The 19,545-nt window shown below is 40.2% G+C and overlaps 1 long non-coding RNA gene across 1 annotated transcript in view; it reads right to left on the reverse strand.

Moving 5' to 3' along the window:
* The window catches only part of LOC113426307 (uncharacterized), a 31,048-nt gene extending 20,292 nt beyond the window's left edge, over positions 1-10,756 (reverse strand). The window contains exon 1 of the long non-coding RNA XR_015747400.1: positions 10,629-10,756. This is a non-coding gene — a long non-coding RNA (uncharacterized LOC113426307). The remainder of the gene's footprint in view (positions 1-10,628) is intronic.
* Between the last annotated feature and the right edge of the window lie 8,789 nt (positions 10,757-19,545).

Below are 19,545 nucleotides of genomic sequence, written 5' to 3' on the forward strand. Positions count from 1 at the left end.
CTACTCAATGCAAGAAGCCTTGTGAATAAAATACCTGATTTACTCCTCTTACTAAATATGGCTAAATTCGACATCATATTCGTCTGTGAAACATGGCTCAACGCATCTCTCCCTGACTCCATTACCCCAGTAAGAGACTATCATGTTTACCGATCAGATCGTGAAATTCGTAGAGGAGGTGGTGTTGCTGTCTTCTATAAAAAGTCCTTACATCTAAAAAACATCCAAGTTACCCAGGAGCTTGCTCTTCCTGAGACCATCATCTGTGAACTATCCTTAAATATCATATTTTGATTCTTACTATGTTACAGAGCACCTGATTATGACATCAAACATGTAAACAAGCTAAATTCACTACTAACATGGGCAACATCCTGCCCACACGTTTTTATCTTTTTTGGTGACTTCAATCTACCTCATATTGACTGGACCCTAAACGAATATACAACTGAACCCATACATGCAACCTTCTACAATGCTGTTACAAATCTGGGACTGGAACAACTAGTAACCAACAATACTAGACTAAACAACTGCCTCAATCTCATCTTCTGCAATAGTTTGAATTTAATTTACAGAATACAAACTGAAGAACCCTTTTCCAGCAGTGACCACAATATGATTGACTTTTGTCTCAACATACGCCCACACAAAAATAATCAGAATGTAATCCCCAATTATAACTTCAAAAAAGGCAACTATGATCTTATAGACAACGATCTCTCATCCCTTGATTGGCAATCTCTATTCACTGGATGCAATACTGCTGAAGACTGTTACAACATATTTTTACTTTAAGTCAAAAGAGTCATCAAACTACATGTACCAACAACAACTCCCAAAACAAAAACAAAAAACAGATGACCCATATCGATAAGGAAACTTCAATCCAAAAAGAGATCACTCTGGCGGAAAAACAAATCTGGTCATGTTGACAATTTCAAAAGCCAATGCAAAAATTTATGCCACCAGATAAAGACTGAATGCACCAATTATCACATTAAACAAGAGCAAAAAACCATCTATGCACCAATTCCACCAACGCTTTTCACAATTTTGTAAACAACAAACTAAAAGACTCAAGGTCCATCTCACTGCTGTTAGGACCTAATGGTAAAGACTGCAACAACGACACCATTAAAGCCAACATCTTTAACACATTCTTTGGCTCAGTATTTGTAAACAGCAATGGATCATGCCCAGTATTTCCTAGCCGAACCACAGAAAACTACAATGATCTAATACATATCAATTTTACAGAAGACAATGTTGAAAAAGCACTATGCAATCTAAAACCATCTCTATCTATTGGTCCGGACGGAATATGTGCCTACTTCTTTAAAAAGCTATCCACTGCCATAGCAGAACCTCTAAGTATAATCTTTGAAAAATCTTTCAGGACCAGCTCCTTGCCTAACCTATGGTCACAAACCACAGTCATCCCCATCTTGAAAAAGGGAGACCCTAGCCTACTTGAAAATTACAGATCAATCTCCTTATGCTGCATCACCTGTAAACTCATGGAATCAATTATTGACCAATCCATTATCCTCCACTTAGAAACAACCTACTCTCCAATAAACAATTTGGTTTCAGAAAAAAACTATCCTGTAATCTGCAACTCTTACACTGCAAAAAGATATGGACTACACAACTTGATCAGGGCAAAACAATAGATGCAATCTACATAGACTTCTGTAAAGCGTTTGATTCAGTGGTACATGACAAACTACTCGTAAAACAATAATCTCATGGTATCTCTGGACACCTGCATAACTGGATAGAAGCATTCCTGTCAAACAGACAACAAATGGTCAAAATTGGGAATGTCCTATGAAATTCTGTACTTGTCAATAGTGGTATCCCCCTAGGCAGTGTTCTAGGACCAACTCTCTTCCTACTCCACATAAATGACCTCTGTGATCATATTAAGAGCAACTGCGTTATCTTCGCTGATGATGTAAAGCTGTTCAATATCACAGACAATACTGCAACCCTTCAAACAGACCTCGACTATGTATCAGAATGGTCAAACAACTGGCAACTTCAAATCTCAAGAAATAAATGCTCTGTCTTACATATTGGCAAAAAAACCTCAGAAAATAAAATACAAGCTGAATAGTCAAGACCTTGTTGATGATCCAAGCTCTGTAAAGGACCTTGGAATACTCATCTCTAATGATCTAAGTGCTAGAGCCCATTGTAACTACATAGCCCAAAAGGCATTAAGAGTTGTTAACCTAATCCTACGTAGCTTTTTCTCTGGTAATATCACACTACTAACTAGAGCATACAAAACATTTGCTAGAACAATACTCGAATACAGCTCATCAGTCTGGAACCCACATTACGTATCTGATATTAGCACAGTTGAGAAAGTCCAGAAATATTTCACAAGAAGAGTTCTCCACTACTCGTTGTAGAATACCTTATGCCACCAGACTTGAAATTCTAGACCTAGAAAACCTTGAATTACGCCATCTTCGGTCTGATCTAAGTATGGTATATAAAATCATACATTGCAATGACTTACCTGTCAATGAATACTTCAGCTTCAACCATAATAACACAAGAGCAAACAATAGATACAAACTCAAGGTTAACTGCACCAAACTTGATTGCAGGAAATACGACTTCAGCAACAGAGTGGTCAATGTTTGGAATACTCTACCTAACTCTGTGGTTTCTTCCCCAAACCCCAAAAACTTTAACCTTAGACTGTCTACTGTTGACCTCACCCCTTTCCTAAGAGGTCTGTAGGGGGCATGCATAAGTGCACCAACGTGCCTATCATCCCTGTCCTATTGTTTCTTTTATTTTTCTTATATGTACCCATTTCATGTATTCATAACGATGTATATACTTATACCTATTATCTTGTAAGCGATTGACAAATCAAATCAAATAAATAAATAAATAAATAATTTTTCTTACATACTTCCTTATAGGTAGGACCCTGGGCAGATTTGCACTTCTGCATACCTCAGTATGGACAACTAACGGTTGTCAGAGCATGGAATGGCTGACAGCCTCCTTCTACATATAGCCCATTGCAGCTGTATTCTTGTTTTTCTATCTTTGATCCAAAATGGCTGATTTCCAACTGCAACTATTTTAAACCCTCCATAATTAGTGGTCTCCAGCATTCTTCTCAACTGAAGCTCCAGTTCATCACAGCCCTTCCCTTCAATGAATTGGTCACTATCCTGTACAACGGTTGGATAGTAAATGCTGTGATATTCTTCACTGTTCAATACTCAACATTTTTTACACTCTTATGGTTGATCAACATTGGCTTAATTCCACTGAATATATCAGCACTTTATGCCCTCTCTTTTAGTTTTATTTTGTCACCTTTAAAAACTTAATTCTTTCCATTCTTCCTGGTTCAAACTTTTCAGTGGACCTAAAGAGGAAGTTTAAATAAAAAAACCTGATCAGTATTCTCATTGCTTTGATTGTTGCAACAACACCACAATAACAGTACCCCAAGGGAAAGGACTACAGGAACCAGGGAAAAAATCTGCAGTAGTATTAAATAAGGATGGGAAGGATAGATGCAGAAAGACTGTAGAGATTCTCCATCATCCAGATTATGGTAGTCCCAAAGGTGCTTTTTCAGGAAGCAACTGGACTTTCTTGTTGTTTTTTTGAAGACGTTTTGCTTCTCATCCAAGAAGCTTCTTCAGCTCTGACAGGATAGTGGGGAATGGAAGGATTTATATTCTTTGCAGGCAGCTGGTAATTTGCATCCTTTTAGAGCAGGGGTCTTCAAACTTGGCAAATTTAAGACGTGGACTTCAACTCCCAGAATTCCTCTCCCAGTCATGTTAGCTCAGGAGTCCACAAACTTGCCAAGTTTAAAAACCCTTGTTTTAGAGGGTTGTTGAAACTCTTGCAGGTTTATCTGTGTCCTCAAGGTCATCTGAGTAGTGCTCCTGGTTCCTGTAGTCTGCATTTTTTCCCTCTGGAAATCCATTCTGGCTCCCACACCATTCAAAGGGTGTTCATCCCAAATTGTATAGCTAAAATTCTGTAGAGATTCAGTCATCCAGGTTATGGTTGTCCCGAAGGTGCTTTTTCAGGAAGCAACTGGACTTTCTTGTTTTGTTTTGTTTTGTTTTTTTCTTTGAAGACGTTTCACTTCTCATCCAAGAAGCTTCTTGAGCTCTGACAGCATAGTGGGGAATGGAAGGATTTATCCAGACAGCAGGTATTTGCATCTTTTTAGAGGAAAAAATTGCAGACTACAGGAACCAGGAGCATTACTCCAGTAACCCTGAGGACACAGATAAACCTCCAAGTGCTTCAAATATCTTCTAAAAGGATGCAAATGACCAGCTGCCTGAAAGGAATATAAATCCTTCCATTCCCCACCATCCAGTCAGAGTTGAAGAAGCTTCTTGGATGAGAAGCGAACTGTCTACAAAGGAAAAGAAAAAAAGTCCAGTTGCCTCCAGAAAAAGCACCTTTGGGACGATGGGTGCAGAAATTCATGTGTACAAATATTTGAAAAGCAAAGAGAAAGCAATTAGTAAGAAGGGAACAATCCCCAAAAGGAAAAGACAGCTACTTTATACCTTTGCTGTGAGATGGGCAGTAGCCAAATTTGACAAATAAATAATAAAGAACAAGAGCAAAACCAAGAATGCAGGTACTCCTCAACTTACAGCAGTTCATATAGTGATCACTCAAAGTTACAACAGCATTGAAGAAATGTGACTTATGACCATTTTTCACACTTACGACCATTGTAGCATCCCCATAATCACATGCTGAAAATTCAGAGGCTTGGCAATTCATATTTAGGACAATTGCAGTGTCCCGGGGTCATGTGATCACTTTTTGGGAACTTCTGAGGAGCAAAGTCAATGGGGAAGCCACATTCACTTAGCAACAATGGCAACAAAGGTTTTAAAATGGGGCAAAATTCAGTTAACAAATGTCTCATTTAGCAACATAAAATTTGGGCTCAGTTGTGGTCATAAGTCAAGTACTATCTGTAATGAAATTAAATGAGTCTAAAGGACAGCTTTATTATAAAGGACTGTCCTTTATAATAAAGGATGTAAGGTCACTTTAAGTATGGACTGTGTTGCCAGGGATTAATGTGTATCAAAGGAAGGAAAAATGGATGTGTGTAAGAGTGCACTCTTGCCACTCTCAGGGGATTTTCAATGGATTTGTGGAACATTTTTTATTTTGTTTCTCAGCTTGTTCTCCATGGTATCAAAACAAAAGATCTGGCAAAGTTCCCAGTGAAAAATTCCCAGTGTCTGTTCATGCCTAAAAGTGAAAGTTGGCGTCTCAACTCAGAGTTGCATCAGATGCAGCTTTTAATATCTCTGGCTTGGGACTTTTTACTTCAAAGCTGGATGCAGTTGGGGGAAGCATTTTTGGAACCAAATGTTGCTGTGAAGGACCAGATCCTCTGAAATCTACACAACTCGATCAGGACAAAGCAATAGACGCAATCTACATAGACTTCTGTAAAGCCTTTGATTCAGTGGTGCATGACAAACTACTCCTAAAACTAAAATCTTACGGTATCTCTGGACACCTGCATAACTGGATAGAAGCATTCCTATCAAACAGACAACAAATGGTCAAAATTGGGAGCGTCCTATCAAATTCTGTACGTGTCAACACTGGTATCCCCCAAGGCAGTTTTCTAGGACCAACTCTTTTCATACTCTACATAAATGACCTCTGTGATCATATCAAGAGCAACTGCATTCTCTTTGCTGATGATGTAAAGTTATTCAACGCCACAGACAATACTGCTACCCTTCAAAAAGACCTTGACTATGTATCTGAATGGTCAAACAAATGGCAACTTCAAATCTCAACAAATAAATGCTCTGTCCTACATATTGGCAAAAAAAATCAGAAAATAAAATACAGGTTGAATAGTCAAGACCTTGTTGATGATCCAAACTCTGTAAAGGACCTTGGAGTCCTCATCTCAAATGACCTAAGTGCTAGAGCCCACTGTAACTACATAGCCAAAAAGGCGTTAAGAATTGTTAACTTAATCTTACGTAGCTTTTTCTCTGGTAATATTACACTAATAACTAGAGCATACAAAACATTTGCTAGACCAATACTTGAACACAGCTCATCAGTCTGGAACCCACATTACGTATCTGATATTAACAAGTTGAGAAAGTCCAGAAATATTTCACAAGAAGAGTTCTCCACTCCTCTACTCATTGCAGAATACCTTATGCCACCAGACTCAAAATTCCTAGAAAACCTAGAACTACACCACCTTCGGTCCGATCTAAGTATAGTATATAAAATCATACATTGCAATGTCCTACCAGTCAATGAATACTTCAGCTTCAACCATAACAACACAAGAGCAAACAATAGATACAAACTCAAGGTTAATCGCACTAAACTTGATTGCAGGAAATACGACTTCAGCAACAGAGTGATCAATGTCTGGAATACTCTACCTGACTCTGTTTTTTTCCCAAACCCCAAAAACTTTAACCTTATACTGTCTACTATTGACCCCACCCCTTTCCTAAGAGGTCTGTAGGGGGCATGCATAAGCGCACCAACCATCCTTGTCCGATTGTTTCTTTTATATATTTTTTATTTTTCTTACATGTATCCATGTATCCATAACTATCTTTTTACTTATACCTATTATCTTGTAAACAATTGACACAATAAAAAAATAAAAAAAAAAAATCTGATGGGCACGCCCGTTGCTGAAAATTTTTATTTTTTCAAATTAGTCAAACAAGGTAGAGCAGCCCTTCTATTGTCAGCTATCAAATATTTTTTATATCTTTAATATATCTTTATATATATTTATATTCATTGGTGGGATCCAATTGTTTTTACAACCAGTTCTGTGGGCATGGCTTGGTGGGTGTGATGTGGCTTGGTGGGTGTGGCAGGGGAAGGTTACTGCAAAATCCCCATTCCCTCCCCACCCTACTAACCTGCTTTCCAGCTCCGTTCTCCTGTGCAGGGCAACAAAAGATGACCCAGCCAATCAGCTGGGACTCAGGAGGCAGAGAACAGATGGGAGCGGGGCCAGTTAGAGGTGGTTTTTGCCAGTTCTCCGAACTACTCAAAATTTCCACTACCGGTTCTCCAGAACTGGTCAGAATCTGCTGAATACCACCTCTGTTTATACTATAAATATTTGAGTGTAACACACTGGAAATCATCAGTCTTGAGATATATAGTTTTGTGGTTGATCAACAATGCCAAAGAATGCTCTAGTACTTCCTGCCCACAGTACTGCAAAGTTTCTCTTCCCCCCTTTTTTAAAGTATCATTTACATCCTCATTTTTATAGGCTTCACTTATCAGGTCTTCCTTGGAAAGGTTCGATGAACCCCTAAGAGGAAGTTGAAATGAAAGACAAACTGGTCCCAGTGCACTGGTTGCCTTGATTGGTTGCATTGGAAGGAAAATCCTTCCAAGCTGGGAGAAAGACGCTGGGAACAAAATGGAGGCTGGAGGCTGATTGGAAAGGAAGTTTAATGATGAACAGGACCAACAGCAGTTCTGGGTCAGCTGAACAAATAGTTGAATGAGTGGATGGGTCTTTATAGGTTTCTTTGACTTTGAAGTTTGAACTGTTCTGGGGATGGTGCAATGAAGGGGTTTGTGTTCTGAAAGTGTGTTGGGCAGTTCCTATTGTGGCTTAATGGCTTTCGTCCTGTGTTGGATCTTGGGTGAGGGACTGCTTTCTAATCCTACCATTCTGCCTTTGTTGACTGTCAAACTTTGCTGGAAGGAGTTTTGAAATATCCTGTCTTGAATGGGCTTTTGCTGGGCAGTATTTGCTTTGTTTAGGAATAGAGCCATCTAGGTAGTTGTCATTCGATAAACTCTTTAATCTCTTAAATGCTGGCATCTGCTGTGGATTATTAAGAAAGACTGGGGGTTGTTTTCTGCCTCCAAAACACGTTTCTCCATTTCTCCTTTAGTAGGGAAATATAATATTCTGCCTTTTTAAATATTTCCCAAAATATTTCATTGTTCGGGGGGGTGTTGCATCATAGCAATTATGATACCGCAAGGGAAAAAAAAAAAGAAAGGGAGTGGGGAATCTGCATTAATGTCAAAGGAGATAAGGATGTGGGTAAAGAAACCCATGTGTGCAAATTGTTGAGAAAGCAAAAGAAAAACAATACAATTTGGAGAGAAAGGAATCCCCAAAAGGAAAAGTATGAACTTTTCAAGCAGTCCACACAGGGAAGGATCAGGGACCCCTCAAAGAGTATGGATCCATACATTAAGGTATGAAAGTTCAAGGTCATGTTTCTAGATAGTGGATATGGACTGAATTATTACCAATCTTGTTCTGTGGTCAAGGCGTGTATGCTACTGTGGCATAGTGGTTAAGGTATTGATCTAAGACCCTGGAATCAAGTCGCCCCATAGCGAGGGAAATTTATTGAATGACATTGGACGAGACCCTCTTCTCTGAGCACATGGGTGTCAAATTCATGGTGTCACATTGTTGTCATGTGATGTATTGCAATATTTTTCCCTTCATGGAGCTGGGCTGGGCGTGGCCTGCATGTGATGCATCCAGCTCACTGGCCTCCAGTTGACACCCCTGTCTTAGCGCAACTTCCTGTCCAGGGTTGTTGTTGTGGAGACAAGGTGAAACAAGAATCCACTGTAAACCATCCTGAGTTACTGGGGGGGGTGGGGAGTGGAATGCAAAACAAGTGAAATGAGCACAACTAGAGTAAATAAATGACTTTGGATAGATGTTGACTAAAAACATGCAAATATTGGTAGGAAAATAGCAGTCATAACAATGAACATTTATTACAGGCATAAACCAACATAACAACATGTCCAGAAAAGAAATATTTATATGTGCAATGCAAAATGCAAATAAGAACAGAAGAAATTCAAATTCATCAACAAAGAATAAATAAATTAAATATTTTTGAGTTGGAACAGTGAGGAGTCTCAGTTCTTAGTCTCTATATGGAGATAATAGTACCAAACAGAAGCTAGCAGCAGTGTCAGGGAGAGGCGTGTGTGTGTGTGTTTGTGTGTGTGTGTGTATGTGTGTGTGTCAAACAATTAGTCTGACAAAAACAGCATCCTGTCATCATGGTGCAAAAGCCCCATCCCTTTTGTACAGAATATGTGTCATGACCACACACACACACACACACACACACATATCCTGAAGAGGTAGAACATTTATGTGGCAACACAAACTCTGATTTTGTCATTTTGACTAAAGCAACTGCAGCTGTTGACATTCACACAACTTAGCTGCCCTGCATGATGACCAAATCATGGTTGTCTACCAAGAAGTACCATTTGCTCCTCATCTCAGCCATGCCGGTGCAGTGGTTAGAGTGCAGTACTGCAGGCTACTTCTCCTGACTGCCAGCTGTCTGCAATTTGGCAGTTCAAATCCTACCAGGCTCAAGGTTGACTCAGCCTTCCATCCTTCTGAGGTGGGTAAAATAAGAACCCAGATTGTTGGGGGCAGTTGGCTGACTCTGTAAACTGCTCAGAGAGGGCTGTAAAGCACTATGAAGTGGTATATAAGTTGAAGTGCTATTGCTATCTGACTCGCCAGAGCAAATTACGAGCACTAATAAGTCTGAGCCTCACCTGTGGAGCAACTGCAGTACAATGAAATCTAAGTGACTTGAGGATTGAACTAATCTCAGCCTTGTTAGAATTTATAAAGGTATGAAGGCCACTTTCAGGGTAAGATTAGTGATGGAGCCAAAAGCAGGCTTATTATCCATTAAGGTAGCAGGTAGTATGGGTACAGTGACCATATCATCTTGGAAAAAGTACAAACCTGAAAAAGGAGTAAATGTGAATGAGGTCCATAAGGCTGTTTGTGTTTTTAAGTTTGCTTTAACAAAAGAAAATGCAAGATCAAAATCAAGACTATAAATACTGAAATTAAATGAATTTAAAGGACAGCTTTCTGAATTAAACAGCTATCTTTTAAAGAATGTAGAGACACTGTAAGCATGGGTGTGTTGCCAGAGATTAATATATAGCAAAGGAAGGAAAAATGATGTGTGTGTAAGAGCACACTCCTATTTTCTCTGAGGGAGTTTCCTGTGTTTGTAAAACCGTTATTTTCATTTTGCTTCTCAGCTTCTTCTCCATGGTATTAAAAACAAAGGGTTTGGCAAAGTTCCAATGAAAAATTCCAAATGTCTTTTTATGGCCTTAAAACGAAAGTTGGCCTAACCTTGGAGTTTTATCAGATGCAACGCTGAGTATCTCAATCTTAGGATTTTCTACTCCGAAGCGGAATGCAGCTGGGGGAGTGGGGGAAACATTTTTGGAACCAAATGTTGCTATTATGAATGACACCCCCTTACATTTTGTAAACCAACCGACACACTGTATGTATATATATATATGGAAGATCGCTTGATGTTTTTATGTGGGGTTTGTCTATGTTTGTCTTTAAAAACAATAAAACTTTTATTTAAAAAAACATGTTTCAAGTTTTCATTGGCAGGGCCCCTTTCCAATTTCATTTAGAGATTGGGTTGTCATATCATACTTTAAAATTTATCCTATTGCATACAAGGATTTAGGAAGGTTTTCTCTGCTCCCTGGTCCAAACCAACACAAATTTAGCCACTTACCTGAAAAGAGAGACTGTGGTTTGATATTTTGGAATAAGAATAACTTGAGGTTCTTCCTTCCAGAAAGAGTAATGTCATCTGAAGAGTTTTTGTTTCTAAACCAGTTGTTAGGAAGAACTACAGCATGTTCTGCTGACTTCCAATAACCCCAGAAACTGAGGCAACACTAGCACAACAGAAAATTGTTTGATTGCTTGTTTTTTTAAATAGTGGGAGAGAAATCACAAAGGGGTGTTTGTTTGAAAGAAACAACTTTTCCCGAATGATTAACTTTTGGATGTTTATGAACTACAATTTTTATTTTATGCAAAATATTACATTATTTTTTTTCTTACATACTTCCTTATCGGTAGGACGCTGGGCAGATCTGCACCTGCATAACTCAGTATGGACAACTAACTGTTGTCTTGTTTTTCTATCTTTGATCCAAAATGGCTGATTTCCAACTGCAACTATTTTAAACCCTCCATAATTAGTGGTCTCCAGCACTCTTCTCAACTGAAGCTCCAGTTGATCACAGCCCTTCCCTTCAATGAATTGGTCACTATCCTGTACAACTGTTGGATGGTAAATGCTGTGATATTCTTCGCTGTTCAATACTCAACATTTTTTACACTCTTATGGTTGATCAACATTGGCTTAATTCCACTGAATATATCAGCATTTTGTGCCCTCTCTTTTAATTTTATTTTGTCACCTTTAAACCTTAATTCTTTCCATTCTTCCTGGTTCAAACTTTTCAGTGGACCTAAAGAGGCAGTTTAAATAAAAAAAACCTGATCAGTATTCTCATTGCTTTGATTGTTGCAACAACACCGCAATAACGGTACCCCAAGGGCAAGGAAAAAGTCTGCAGTAGTATTAAATAAGGATGGGAAGGATAGATGCAGAAAGACTGTAGAGATTCTCCATCATCCAGATTATGGTTATCCCAAGGTGCTTTTTCAGGAAGCAACTGGACTTTCTTGTTTTTTCTTTTGAAGACATTTCGCTTGTCATCCAAGAAGCTTCTTCAGCTCTGACAGGATAGTGGGGAATGGGAGAATTTATATTCTTTGCAGGCAGCTGGTAATCTGCATCCTTTTAGAGCAGGGGTCTTCAAACTTGGCAAATTTAAGACTTGTGGACTTCAACTCCCAGAATTCCTCTCCCAGTCATATTAGCTCAGGAGTCCACAAACTTGCCAAGTGTAAAAACCCTTGTTTTAGAGGGTTGTTGAAACTCTTGGAGGTTTATCTGTGTCCTCAGGGTCACCTGAGTAGTGCTCCTGGTTCCTGTAGTCTGCATTTTTTCCCTCTGGAAATCCATTCTGGCTCCCACACCATTCAAAGGGTGTTCATCCCAAATTGTATAGCTAAAATTCTGTAGAGATTCAGTCATCCAGGTTATGGTTGTCCCGAAGGTGCTTTTTTAGGAAGCAACTGGACTTTCTTGTTTTGTTTTGTTTTTTTCTTTGAAGACGTTTCACTTCTCATCCAAGAAGCTTCTTGAGCTCTGACAGCATAGTGGGGAATGGAAGGATTTATCCAGACAGCTGGTATTTGCATCTTTTTAGAGGGAAAAATTGCAAACTACAGGAACCAGGAGCACTACTCCAGTGACCCTGAGGACACAGATAAACCTCCAAGTGCTTCAAATACCTTCTAAAAGAATGCAAATGACCAGCTGCCTGAAAGGAATATCAATCCTTCCATTCCCCACCATCCAGTCAGAGTTGAAGAAGCTTCTTGGATGAGAAGCGAAATGTCTACAAAGGAAAAGAAAAAAAAGTCCAGTTGCCTCCAGAAAAAGCACCTTTGGGACGATGGGTGCAGAAATTCATGTGTACAAATATTTGAAAAGGAAAGAGAAAGCAATTAGTGAGAAGGGAACAATCCCCAAAAGGAAAAGACAGCTACTTTATACCTTTGCTGTGAGATGGGCAGGAGCCCAAATTTGACAAATAAATAATAAAGATCAAGAGCAAAACCAAGAATATAAATACAGGTACTCCTCAACTTATAACAGTTCATTTAGTGATCACTCAAAGTTGCAACAGCATTGAAGAAATGTGACTTATGACCATTTTTCACACTTACGACCATTGTAGCATCCCCATAATCACATGCTGAAAATTCAGAGGCTTGGCAATTCATATTTAGGATGATTGCAGTGTCCCGGGGTCATGTGATCACTTTTTGGGAACTTCTGAGGAGCAAAGTCAATGGGGAAGCCACATTCACTTAGCAACAATGGCAACAAAGGTTTTAAAATGGGGCAAAATTCAGTTAACAAATGTCTCATTTAGCAACATAAAATTTGGGCTCAGTTGTGGTCATAAGTCAAGTACTATCTGTAATGAAATTAAATGAGTCTAAAGGACAGCTTTATTATAAAGGATGTAAGGTCACTTTAAGTATGGGCTGTGTTGCCAGGGATTAATGTGCATCAAAGGAAGGAAAAATGGATGTGTGTAAGAGTGCACTCTTGCCACTCTGAGGGGATTTCCAATAGATTTGTGGAACATTTTTAATTTTGTTTCTCAGCTTGTTCTGCATGGTATCAAAACAAAAGATCTGGCAAAGTTCCCAGTGAAAAATTCCCAGTGTCTGTTCATGCCTAAAAGTGAAAGTTGGCGTCTCACCTCAGAGTTGCATCAGATGCAGCTTTTAATATATCTGGCTTGGGACTTTTTACTTCAAAGCTGGATGCAGTTGGGGGAAGCATTTTTGGAACCAAATGTTGCTTTGAAGGACCAGATCCTCTGAAATCTACACAACTTGATCAGGACAAAGCAATAGACGCAATCTACATAGACTTCTGTAAAGCCTCTGATTCAGTGGTGCATGACAAAGTACTCCTAAAACAAAAATCATACGGTATCTCTGGACACCTGCATAACTGGATAGAAGCATTCCTATCAAACAGACAACAAATGGTCAAAATTGGGAGCGTCCTATCAAATTCTGTACAACATTGGTGTCCCCCAAGGCAGTGTTCTAGGACCAACTCTTTTCATACTCTACATAAATGACCTCTGTGATCATATTAAGAGCAACTGCATTCTCTTTGCTGATGATGTAAAGTTATTCAACACCACAGACAATACTGCTACCCTTCAAAAAGACCTTGACTATGTATCAGAATGGTCAAACAAATGGCAACTTCAAATCTCAACAAATAAATGCTCTGTCCTACATATTGGCAAAAAAAAATCAGAAAATAAAATACAGGCTGAATAGTCAAGACCTTGTTGATGATCCAAACTCTGTAAAGGACCTTGGAGTCCTCATCTCAAATGACCTAAGTGCTAGAGCCCACTGTAACTACATAGCCAAAAAGGCGTTAAGAATTGTTAACTTAATCTTACGTAGCTTTTTCTCTGGTAATATTACACTAATAACTAGAGCATACAAAACATTTGCTAGACCAATACTTGAACACAGCTCATCAGTCTGGAACCCACATTACGTATCTGATATTAACAAGTAGAGAAAGTCCAGAAATATTTCACAAGAAGACTTCTCCACTCCTCTACTCATTGCAGAATACCTTATGCCACCAGACTCAAAATTCTAGACCTAGAAAACTAGAACTACACCGCCTTCGGTCCGATATAAGGATAGTATATAAAATCATACATTGCAATGTCCTACCAGTCAATGAATACTTCAGCTTCAACCATAACAACACAAGAACAAACAATAGATACAAACTCAAGGTTAATCGCACTAAACTTGATTGCAGGAAATACGACTTCAGCAACAGAGTGATCAATGTCTGGAATACTCTACCTGACTCTGTTTTTTTCCCAAACCCCAAAAACTTTAACCTTAGACTGTCTACTATTGACCTCACCCCTTTCCTAAGAGTTCTGTAGGGGGCATGCATAAGTGCACCAACGTGCCTACCGTCCTTGTCCGATTGTTTCTTTTATATATTTTTTATTTTTCTTATATGTATCCATGTATTCATAACTATCTTTTTACTTATATCTATTATCTTGTAAGCAATTGACAAAATAAAAAAAATAAATCTGATTGGCACGCCCATTGCCGAAAATTTTTATATTTCCAAATTAGTCAAACAAGGTAGATCAGCACTTCTATTGTCAGCTATCAAATATTTTTTATATCTGTAATATATATTTATATATATTTATATTCAGTGGTGGGATCCACTGGCTTGGTGGGTGTGATGTGGCTTGGTGGGTGTGGCTTGGTGGGTGTGGCAGGGGAAGGTTACTGCAAAATCCCCATTCCCTACCCACCCCACTAACCTGCTTTCCAGCTCCGTTCTCCTGTGCAGGGCAACAAAAGAAGACCCAGCCAATCAGCTGGGACTCGGGAAGCAGAGAACAGATGGGGGCAGGGCCAGTTAGAGGTGGTATTTGCCAGTTCTCCGAACTACTCAAAATTTCTACTACCGGTTCTCCAGAACTGGTCAGAACCTGCTGAATACCACCTCTGTTTATATTATATATTTGAGTGTGACACACTGGAAATCATCAGTCTTGTGATATATAGTTTTGTGGTTGATCAACAATGCCAAAGAATGCTTTAGTACTTCCTGCCCACAGTACTGCAAAGTTTCTCTTCCCCCCCTTTTTTAAAGTATCGTTTACATCCTCATTTTTATAGGCTTCACTTATCAGGTCTTCCTTGGAAAGGTTCGATGAACCCCTAAGAGGAAGTTGAAATGAAAGACAAACTGGTCCCAGTGCACTGGTTGCCTTGATTGGTTGCATTGGAAGGAAAATCCTTCCAAGCTGGGAGAAAGACGCTGGGAACAAAATGGAGGCTGGAGGCTGATTGGAAAGGAAGTTTAATGATGAACAGGACCAACCGCAGTTCTGGGTCAGCTGAACAAATAGTTGAATGAGTGGATGGGTCTTTATAGGTTTCTTTGACTTTGAAGTTTGAACTGTTCTGGGGATGGTGCAATGAAGGGGTTTGTGTTCTGAAAGTGTGTTGGGCAGTTCCTATTGTGGCTTAATGGCTTTCGTCCTGTGTTGGATCTTGGGTGAGGGACTGCTTTCTAATCCTACCATTCTGCCTTTGTTGACTGTGAGTTGCCGGAGATTAATATATAGCAAAGGAAGGAAAAATGGTGTGTGTGTAAGAGCGCACTCCTATTTACTCTGAGGGAGTTTCCTGTGTTTGTAAAACAGTTATTTTCATTTTGCTTCTCAGCTTCCTCTCCATGGTATTAAAAACAAAGGGTTTGGCAAAGTTCCCACTGAAAAATTCCAAATGTCTTTTTATGACCTTAAAACGAAAGTTGGCCTAACCTTGGAGTTTTATCAGATGCAACGCTGAGTATCTCAATCTTAGGATTTTCTACTCCGAAGCGGAATGCAGCTGGGGGAGTGGGGGAAACATTTTTGGAACCAAATGTTGCTATTATGAACGACACACCCTTACATCTGATGGGCAGTACCCATCGCTGAAACTTTTCATATTCCCAAATCAGTGAAACAAAGAAGAGCCGCTCTCCTATTGCCAGCTATCAAATATTTTCAAGATTGGACTTTCCCCTTCTGTGAATCTATAAAAATATTTTATGAAGAAAATGAAACAGTAGAACACAGAATGCAGCAGAGAAGACAGATTCAGAGAATACCATGAGTTAAAAATGAGGAGCAATGGCAACCTCCATTAAATATCCCAGTAACAAAATAATAGCAAAAGACTCACATCATAAAACAACACTAATACAGATGATAAAACATGAGGCAATAAAATGGTCTTCACCAGGGTCACGAAGCAGTGAAAAAAAGCTATAATGTCAGTGCCAGGTAACCTCTTTGGTTGTGTCAGGAGAAAAATGGTTATTCTTCTCATGCCCACCTGTGTTGAATGTGGAGCCCTGAAGAAAAGCCTAGATCAGGGTTCCAAAAGTGGACAATATTGAGGGAACTATCCAAGGGATTGATGAATGGCTGGGGAGATCAAATGGGATCAGTACATGTCTCGGGGTCAATAGGTGGTTGAGAAAGGATAGAAGGTCAATTGGGGTCAATTAATCTTTTGTGGTTTCTTTCTAGCTCTATGCCAGTCCATAGTCCTGAAGGTGAGAGCAGTCACTGGCAAGACGGTATTGCTTTGTGTTGCAAAGTCAACTGCCAGTGAGAGTGGCTTTGAGTTATCCCTATCACCTGTGTGGTGTTACTGGCCTCATTTATCTATTGTTTGTAATATTATTACTAAAAGTAGAATCAATTATTTTCATATAATAAATATTTGGAGATCAATGAACAATCTGAAACTATATGAAGAAGTCAATGAGCTGAAGAGTCTGGGGACCCCTGGAGCAGGGGTGGGCTCCAAAAATTTTAGCAAAAGGTTCCCTGCCCAGTTTCTGGGTGGGTGTGGCCAGGGTGGGCATGCCCTAGTCAGCCTCTTGCACCATGGTGGGAGGGGGTGCATTTTTCCCTCCCCAGGTTCCGGAGGCTTTCCTCGAGCCTCCAGGAGGGTAAAAATGGCCTCCATGGGTTCCTGGGGCTCTCTGGAAGCCAGAAATGGGCCCATTTCCAGCCTTTCCAAACTTCCAGGAGGCCTGTTTCTCGTTCTCCATGAGCCTCCACGCATGCTCTGCACTTACCTGCATCCAAAACGGGCCATGTGGAGACTCCTGGGAGGGACGAGGCAGGGTGGGCAGGGCCAGCCAAGGAGTGGGATTTGGGAATTCTCCGAATTGCATAGAGTCTTAGCTAGGGGCTCTCCCAAACCCCTATGAACCCCCAGCAGCCCACCCCTGCTCTGGAGTAGATAGTATATTATGATCAGTGGTGGGATTCATTTTTTTTTACTAACGGTTCTGTGGGCGTGGCTTGGTGGGTGTGGTGCAGGGGTGGGATTCTACCAGTTCGCACCTATTCACTAGAACCGTTTGTTAACATTCTAAGCAGTTCGGAGAACCGATTGGTAGAAGAAATTACTGGCCTAGTCCTGTAAGGAAGGCAGGAAGGAAACATTCTGGTGTTGCTTACAGAAACTGCCTCTCCATTAACCCTTATTACATTCTTGGCAGGACTAGACTTCCTGTCTCAGGAACGTCTCTAGAGTTTTTTTCCCCTCCTTTGCTGCTACTTTGCTTGTGTGGCGTGACCATTTTAAGTTACAATGGCACTGAAAAAAGTGACATGACCATTTTTCACACTTACGACTGTTGCAGCATCCCCACAGTCATGAGAGGCCAGGCGAGGAGATGCGCGCCTCAATGTGAGTGATGTTGAGTTGTCCACACCCAGCCAGTCACATGACCACCAAGCCACACCCACCAACTAAGCCACACCTACAGAACCAGTTGTTAAAAAAATTGAATCCCACCCCTAGTGTGGTGTGGTGTGGCTTGGTGGGTATGGCACGGGAAGGATACTGTAAAATCTCCATTCCTACCCTATTCCAGGGGAAGGATACTGAAAACAATCTCCATTCTCTCCCCACTCCAGGGGAAGGTTACTGCAAAATCCTGTTCCCTCCCCACCCCACTAACCTGCTTTCCAGCTCCGTTCTCCTGTGCAGGGCAACAAATACCACAGTAGTAATGGGAGACTTTAACTACCCTGATATCAACTGGGAGACAAACTCTGTAGCAAGTGGGAGATCCAACAGATTCCTAACCAAACTAACTGACAAAAGGTAGAGGAGGGAATTAGAGGAAAAGCTATACTGGACCTAATTCTTATTTATGGAGAAGAAGTGATAGAGGGAGTTGAAGTTGCCGGAACCTTGGGTGAGAGTGACCACATCATATTGGAGTTCAATGTAATGCAAACACAAGCAACATATCATAATCTAAACAGTGTCTTAAACTTTAAAAGAGCTGATTTTAACAAACTCAGAGAGAGCCTAGGAAAGATTCCATTGATGAAAACCCTAAAGGGGAAAACAATTCAAGAAGCATGGGAAACTGAAAAAAATATGATCATAAAAGCCAGTCCAGCACAATACCACTGAAAAAGAAAACCAAGAAATCCAAAAAAACAACAACAACAACCAGTATAGTTGCCCAAAGATCTCTCTGATAAACTGAAAGACAGAAAGGAAAAGTACAAAAAAATGGAACTAAGACAGAATATCAGCAGAATATCATAACTAAGGCAGAATATCAGCAGATAGTCTGAATCTGCAAAGATGAAGTCAGGAAAGCAAAACTCAGAATGAACAGACTTGCAAGAAAAGTCCAATATAATTTTTAAAGTTTTAACCATATTTATAACAAGAAAAATGTTAAATAAACAGTTAATCCACTAATTTGCAGATGACAATAGGCTGGCAGGAATGGGCAATACCCCAAAAGACAAGTTCAAGCCCTGGACACAAGAATAAGAAAGAATAAGGATCTTGACAGACTTGAGCAATGGGCCCTATCCAACAAAATGAATTTTAATGTGGAGAAGCCAAAAAAGCTAATACAATCCTTGGTTGTAAATCCAGTGGTCGCCAACCAGTGGGCCAGGGACCACTGGTAGTCCGTGAGAAAATTTTGGTGCCACAGAGAAATGTCACCCCAAAGCACCCCCCAAAGCTATTAATCCAGGCTGTGTGGGAACACAAGGCTTGCATCGCTTGCATTGCGAACAACACAAGGTAGTGAAGAGAGGGGGAAAGGGCGGAGGGGGAAACTGCCCCACGCATCCCATGTGCCTCGCCTGGTCACCGGGCTGCTTCTTTCCGCTTCTTCCTTCTTCTGCTTTTGGCTGCACGCAAGGAAAACAGCAAAAGTCTTTCTTTCTCTCCCCCAAACTCCACCAGAAATGAGTCTTTGGGACCCTGCAAGGCATCCTGCTCCAAGAGGCTGCACCGGCAAAAACTAATTTCTGGCAGAGTTTAGGGGAGAGAAAGAAAGATTTCTGCTGCTTCTGCTGCTTTCCTTGCTTGAACCCAAAAGTCTCTTTCTCTCCCTCCCCCTGAGAACGGAGCTGGAGACGATA

This window comes from Notechis scutatus, chromosome 2, assembly GCF_049901735.1.
Source record: "Notechis scutatus isolate UNSWTSFEM ecotype Mainland chromosome 2, rNotScu1.2, whole genome shotgun sequence".
NCBI lineage: Eukaryota > Metazoa > Chordata > Lepidosauria > Squamata > Elapidae > Notechis > Notechis scutatus.